This window comes from Triticum dicoccoides, chromosome 4B, assembly GCF_002162155.2.
Source record: "Triticum dicoccoides isolate Atlit2015 ecotype Zavitan chromosome 4B, WEW_v2.0, whole genome shotgun sequence".
NCBI lineage: Eukaryota > Viridiplantae > Streptophyta > Magnoliopsida > Poales > Poaceae > Triticum > Triticum dicoccoides.
Window position 1 is genome coordinate 40,746,918 of NC_041387.1, and position 7,244 is coordinate 40,754,161.

The 7,244-nt window shown below is 46.7% G+C and overlaps 1 pseudogene; it reads right to left on the bottom strand.

Annotated features, from left to right (window-relative positions):
- Positions 1-1,547: 1,547 nt before the first annotated feature.
- LOC119293298 lies at positions 1,548-3,669 on the bottom strand (annotated as a pseudogene).
- Positions 3,670-7,244: the final 3,575 nt, after the last annotated feature.

The window sequence follows — 7,244 nt, forward strand, 5'->3', positions numbered from 1 at the left end:
TTCTGAATTAGTATTTGCTCATTAAAACCTAGGAAAAACCAGGAAAAAACTAAAAAGCCAAAAAAAAACATGCAAAAAGAATCCTAAAGGTGCTGAGCGCACCACTTGCATGCTCCTAGGGCCCAAAAAGTGACCTCCGCGGGAGCCCAGATGGTTGCTCCTGTTTTTTTAGCAGGCTTAACAAAGCCTATTCTAAAAATCTCAAACCACACCCCACCCAGCCGGAAGACGTAAATAACGATTGTTTCCATTTAATTGATTATTTTCAAAGTATTTAAATTTATTGTTATACCTCGTTTTTTGCTATTATTTGTATGGAAACCTCATTTGAAAAAAAATATACTGATTTTCATCTTGTCGTTCATGCAGTTTCTTGGCCTCCAACAGAAAAGTTGAGGCTAAAACATGTAAACAACCTCATTCGGGCTTTCGGAGGCTAGCTGCCAGGCCAGGCTTCCAATATGAATTTACTGCTCATGGGGAAGCATATGAACTCGTGATCAGAGTTGGATTTTCAGTTACTATACTGTAACAAGAGAGTCCAGAAAAGTTAGTCAAAACATAATTGCTTAGCATTTTTATTATTTTATTTACTATGAAAAACACACTGCGAATGCAGATGGTTTAGAGTATGAAACAATGTTGTTGTCATTGATTTTGTCTCTTTTTTGTGTGGCTTACCATTTTTTTAATTGTTTTCATGTGCACCTAATTGCTTGCTTATTGCATGCAAGTGATCGCACTACTCTTTGCATGCATTTGATTAACATCACACCCCTGATTCACAACAAATAGATGCCTCTTTTCTTTCTTCTTGTGCAAGAAAAGAAAGGTGGACATGTGGCAAGGGTTTCATCTTACCCCCTCCCAACACCCCCCCACCCCCAGTCGGTGGCGCCGTCGGTCTACTTCATCTCCGGTGGCCTTACACCCATGGATGCGTGGCAGACCATGACCCTTGCCAACGGGGGAGGGGAGGTGGGGGTTCGATTAGGGTTCGTGTCCTACTTAGGAAGGTGTGACAGCGGCTCCCTGAAGATGGAATAAAATTCTCCATGCCTAACCCTCGTCCCGGCGGCGCATCTAGCGTTGTTAGAGAGCATGTGGATGTGTGTCTCCGGCGCACCTCACATGATTCGGTCGGTGTTGGCCTTCGGAGGATCCCCTTGATCCAGTCTTTGTTCACGGGCCTACATGTTGGATCCTTCTGATCTATACTTCTCTTCATCGGCGATAGTTGCTGTCTAGTGTGCTAGTCCCGTGGGACCTTAGTATGATGACTGCCTGACTGTCCAGTACAACAAGTTTTGCCCAGCTCCGGTGAGGAAGGGGCGATGACAACACCAAGGATTCGGCTCGCTCCAGTGCTTGTAGTCATTGTTAGGTGGTCTACAGACATGGATGCATTTTTTGTTACCATTGTTTTCCATAGTGTCATGACAATTGATTATATTGGAAGTTTTCAAAAAAAAAATCGGACGGTTGCGTCGCGAACTAGTGTGCGTACGTGCATGTCTTACTCTTTCCAAACAATTAAGCATAATCGGTCATCTGACGCCTGTAAGTTGAGATGCAGAAAGTAATGAAGAATCAATCGTCGCCGTAAATGTCGCGACGGGCATCTTTGCTGGAAGGCTTGGCGGAGGCGCCTCAAATCGTAGCACGCTGACTGCTTGCTTGATGGATGGTCTCAGGGTCCTATCAGGGTGCGCGCACCAGAGCCCGACCGCCATCTTGCACTCCATCTCCCGGTCGTCTAACTCCAGGTTGAGCTGCGCATCGGCCGCGGCAAGGGTCCTTCGCTTTCCCATGAATCCCAGACCCATTGCACCAGATGAATGATGTCTTCTCGTCCCCGAGCAACAGCGGGCCGCTTGCCACAGGCGATCTCGAGCATGACTACGCCGAAGCTGTAGACATCAGACTCAGCGCTTGTCCTTCCCGTGACCATACACTCAGGGTCCATGTAGCCCATTGTTCCTGCAATACCAGTCGTGTATGGTCCTCGGTCGTGGTCGACAAGCTGCGCTAGCCCAAAGTCACCAAGTTTGGCGCAGAACGACGCGTCTAACATGATGTTGCTTGGCTTGATGTCACGGTGCAGAACACATTGCTCCCAGTCCTGGTGTAGGTACAGAAGTGCAGACCCTAACCCCAGCACAATATCATACCTAAAAACAACACCAAACAAAATAAGCGAAAACATATTAGGTGAGAGAGTTAAGCTAGACGTTGGAGATACAAAAGTCATAATATATCCGCACCTGAGTGGCCACGATAATATGGTGTTTGAACTGTAAAGATGACTGTCTAGGCTGCCGTGGGGCATAAGATCGTAGACAAGCAAGAGTTCACCGCCGCCATGGCACCGGCCAATGAGTTGCACGAGGTTTCGATGTCTCAGCCGGCTTATGATCTTCACCTCTGAGATGTACTCCTTCCTGCCCTGCTTGGAGGTCTTGGACACTCGTTTTATAGCCACATCAACCTTAAGCTCCTTCAAGAATCCTTTGTACACGGAACCGAAACCACCTTCACCTAGCTTCTTCTCGTCAGAGAAGTTGCTGGTGGCAACGGCAAGATCGCTATAGCAAAACCGCTTGGGTCCGGTCCCTTTCTCGAAGTCATCCTCCATGGGATCATCTTCAAAAGTATCTACTTGTCTCGCCATGCGATTTCGCTTCCGACAGCGTAAAAGGAAACAAACCAAGAGACTCGATGAGATGAATACAACGACGACACCGGCAGACACGCCGGCCACCAGCGGCGTCCTGCTGCTAATCCTGTCGGCGGCAAGTGGCGGAACTTCTAAATGAAAAAAAAAACACATATCCATCAATGAGACAAATGTCACGCGATGTTCTCCTTCCATTAAAATGAAATAGGAAAAGGAATGGTGATACGGAGAAACTCGGCGTCGCCGATGCTGTATACGGCGTAGCAGCTGTAGCCCTTGATGCCAGCATAGGTGTTGTTAGGGAACATACCGGAGAGCTTTGCCACGAACTTGGTAAGGCACCTGCCGCACTCGCTCGCGTTCAGGTCCTTCGTGCACTGCGCCAGGCCGTGCATGGTCGTCGGCGAGTGCGAACTGGCCGCGTACGGCACGCTCCCGTTCGCGAGCCGCAGCGGCGAACGCGCCGCCTCCGCCGCTAGCCGGGTGAGCAGATCCCACCTCGTGCTGTTCATGCTGGACGGGTCGTCCACGTAGGTCCTGTTCATGCTGGACGGGTCCTCCACGTAGATGGCGAAGTCGAGGTCGGCGACGGAGACGAAGGACTCGTTGGAGTAGCGGAGAAGGCATGAGTCGTAGGCGCCCTTCATCTGCCGGCTGAACGGGCACGACTGCTGTATCACGGAGGCCGCGGTGTAGAGGCAGTCGTGGCACTTGGTCCAGTTGCGGTCGGCATAGCACAAGACGAGGCCGAACACCTTGTCCGGTGATTCGCCGGCCGTGCCGTTGTAGTAGAAACGGTTGTCGAGGGCACGCGCCGGGAGGTCGGCCATGAGGGCCAAAAGATTTAGCCGGTACCGGCTGTACACTCCGTAGTCGCCCGTGGTCGAGCAGAACCAATGTGATACTCCCTGTGCTACAGCGACGTCGACGTAAGAGGAGGACAAGACAACGGCGAGGAGAAGCAGGAGAAGGCGCCGTGGGGCAGCTGCCATCGATCCACAGTCAATTGAGGCGCGCAACGCGTAGGCAACTCGGTATATGTAACTACATCGTCCTCCTTGCAACAAGTAATGGCGAAGATAAACAATTTCAGTTGAACACTGATTCAAACGATGCGACCAGAGACAGGGATTCGAAGCCTACATACGTGTGAGGACATGAAGTTCGTCCATTTGGAGCCTGCAGGAGCATTTCTGGCCGAACAATTCAACGTGTGCACTGTAGTCTAGACTGGTCACAGAGAACTGCCGGAAACTGCCGGCCCATTCTATCAGAGAAATGATTGTTTTTTCATTGTGGCACGTCCTGACGTGACGTGTTCATGTCCAATGCATAGCTTCAGGTGATGCCCGGCAATATTATCGGATGCCCGAAGAGATATTTTTAGACAGGGAAGCAGGATTCTCCGCAGGAGGTGGATGCTTGGGGAGAAAAAGGTATGATTTGATAGAAAAAACTGAAAAAGTTAAAGTGGAGAATACAGAAGTATGTATACTCAGGGCATGGCCAACGCATACCATAGCCCAAGGGTGATGCCTCGCGTGTCATGTTGGATCGGATGTCAGAAAAAGTAGATTTGGATGGGGAAGCAGACTCCTCTGCAGGAGGCGGGTGCTTGAAGAGAGGAAAATGTGGTCTAGTGAAAAAAGCTGAAGAGGTTGGAGGGAAGAGTAGAGATGCATGTGTAATAAAGTCTTTATTTTCTATTTCTTGATGAGGCCCACTAATGGCAGATGTATTGGGAAAACTAAATAAATACAGATACCTGAAGCTTTCTCATAGGGCATCTGTATGCATATGCCACCATATTTCATGCCCTAAAGTCTCTATTTCTATTCCTACTCACTAGTAATAGTTTGCGTTGGGAATTATAAGAAAAGGTTAATGTAGTTGCTTAAAACTATTTTTTTATGGGACATCTGTATCCATATGTCATCATAGTTCATGCCCTAAGCCGTCTGTGATTTTGTCAACGTCACACTATCGAAAGAAATAATGTTTTTGTCTTCTATTGCATGGCTTAGCATTTTTTGTTACATTTGCACCCAATCGCTTGCTTATTGCATGCAATTGATTGTACTACTCTCATGCATGTGATTAGCATCACACCCTGATTCACGGCAAATGGATGTGTCTTTTCTTTCTTCCCACAGAAAGAAAAGAAAAGGCGAACATGTGGCTAGGGTTTCCTGCACCACTAGTAGAAAAAGGACCATTTGTTTCGGTTTGTAAGGGCCTTTTGTTCCGGTTTAAGAACCGGGACTAAAAGGTCGGTACTAATGCCTTTGGCCTTTAGTCCCGGTTCTTATACGAACCGGGGCAGATGGGCCTCCGCGTGGCCACTGCGGGCAGCCCATGCAGGGGGGGCTTTGGTCCCGGTTGGTGACATAAACCGGGACCAAAAAGCATCCACGCGTCAGCAGCTGGCTGGAGCTGAGGTTTTTTTTGAAAGGGCTGGTTTAAGGGTTTTGGGGGTTAATTTAGGCTGTTATTAGCTAGCTAATAGAGAGAAGTGTCCTCTCTTATATCTTCGTGCTTAGTTTACCAACGCTACTGCTATGTTCATTTCACCCGCTGATATATAATAACTCTTCATGCTCGCATCATACATTATCATATATAATAAGAAGTCCTACTAATCATGCATCATCACTTCTACTCGTTATTAATAACAAGTCATACGATCATCATCCTCATAGTCATCAAACCCAATCCTACTTAATTGTTTTTAGCACATGATCATCAGTATTAGGTAGGACCTAAACACCCTTAAGGTAAAATAGCATAAAACAATATAGACCCTGACTCTCCATTATGAAGAATGGAGATCATCCTGTCTCCAATTCTTGCGCTTCGCTTCCTTTTGCTTCCAAGAACCTCCTTACAATTGTCCATACATTTTTTCCATTCTTTGATTATCATATCTCCACTTCTTTTAGAAATCCGGTATGGACAGTTGAGATTCGTAGGATGACCTGCCTGTATGTTCAAAACATCAAGGCGACCATGCGTATACATCAGATGAGGCACACAATCATTCGGGATTATTTGTTGAAAAACATAGTAATAACTTCGTAGTTAGCAATGATGTACTAGTTTTAGAAGTATGCAAAAGATGCACGGATGTCGTAATAGTAAAAAATCTTACCAAGGTATCTCCATGGTAGTTACCGTAGTTCAACACGTGCACTAGTGGCACATATTGACCATAATGTTGAGGAGTTCGATCGTAGATATTGTAATTCTCAAGATCAGTACAAAATGCGATCAGATGATTTTTCTCCTTATAAGTTAATTCGGAGCCATCGGTGTAGTGGGTTTTGTCTACCATCTTCCGCACATTCTTTGAAGAATGAAAATAAGCTGTCAATAGAAATAAGCTGTCAACTATTTTGAAATAAACAATATAAATTACTTAATAACTATGTTTGAGAAGCTCACATGGGAGAAGAATTGGAAGTGTATCAACAAGGACCCAAATGTCCATATTGTCTTGCTCGATTTTAGGATCACCAAGATCCATGGTGACAAGCATACCCTCATCAAAACCATACATCTTGCAAAGTGCTTCCCAAATTTTGCAACCAAAATGGGTTACACTCTCAGAATTGTACAGCTTTACTTCAAAATCCACACCATGATGGGTCCTTAGGTGATTTTTTTTGGTTTCCATACTTTCATGGTCTTCAAAACCCGACGGAGATCATCATCGGGCACATCGTCTGGTTCCTCTTGATCTTCAGCAGCTTCCCCCGTTGCATCATCATCGGACACATCATCTGGTTCCTCTTGATCTTCAACAGCTCCCCCCATTGCAGCATCACCGTATTCAGGGGGCACATAGTTGTCATCGTCCTCTTCTTCTTCGTCGTCTTCCATCATAACCCCTATTTCTCCGTGCCTCATCCAAACATTATAGTGTGGCATGAAACCCTTGTAAAGCAGGTGGGTGTGAAGGATTTTCTGGTCAGAGTAAGACTTCATATTCCCACATTTAGTGCATGGACAACACATAAAACTATTCTGCTTGTTTGCCTCAGCCACTTCAAGAAAATTATGCACGCCCTTAATGTACTCGGAGGTGTGTATGTCACCATACATCCATTGCCGGTTCATCTGCGTGCATTATATATAATTATGTGTGTCAAAAGTAAGAAAATCAGACAAATATCTATCTAAAGTAAGAAAATCAGACAAGTATCAGAAAGAAGATAAGAACAAGAGGCTCACCACGGTGGTGCCGGCGACGAGATCGGCGCGGGCGATCAGCGGCGGTGAAAACGGGGACGGGGCGTGACGGACCGCTAAATCTAGACAAATCTCGGGAAAAATGGAGCTCCGAGGTTGAGCTTCGAGAGGAGAAAGCTTAACTAGTGTGGCTCGGGCATTTCATCGAACACCTCATGTGCATAGGAGGTGAACTAGAGCACCCAAATGCCCTCTCCTCACCGGATTGAAAAAACAGAGCACTGTGGAGTGCTCTGCCGCGGCGGTGGGTATATATAGGCAAATTATTTGTCCCGGTCCGTGGCATGAACCGAGACTAAAGCCCCCCCCCCCCTTCTAC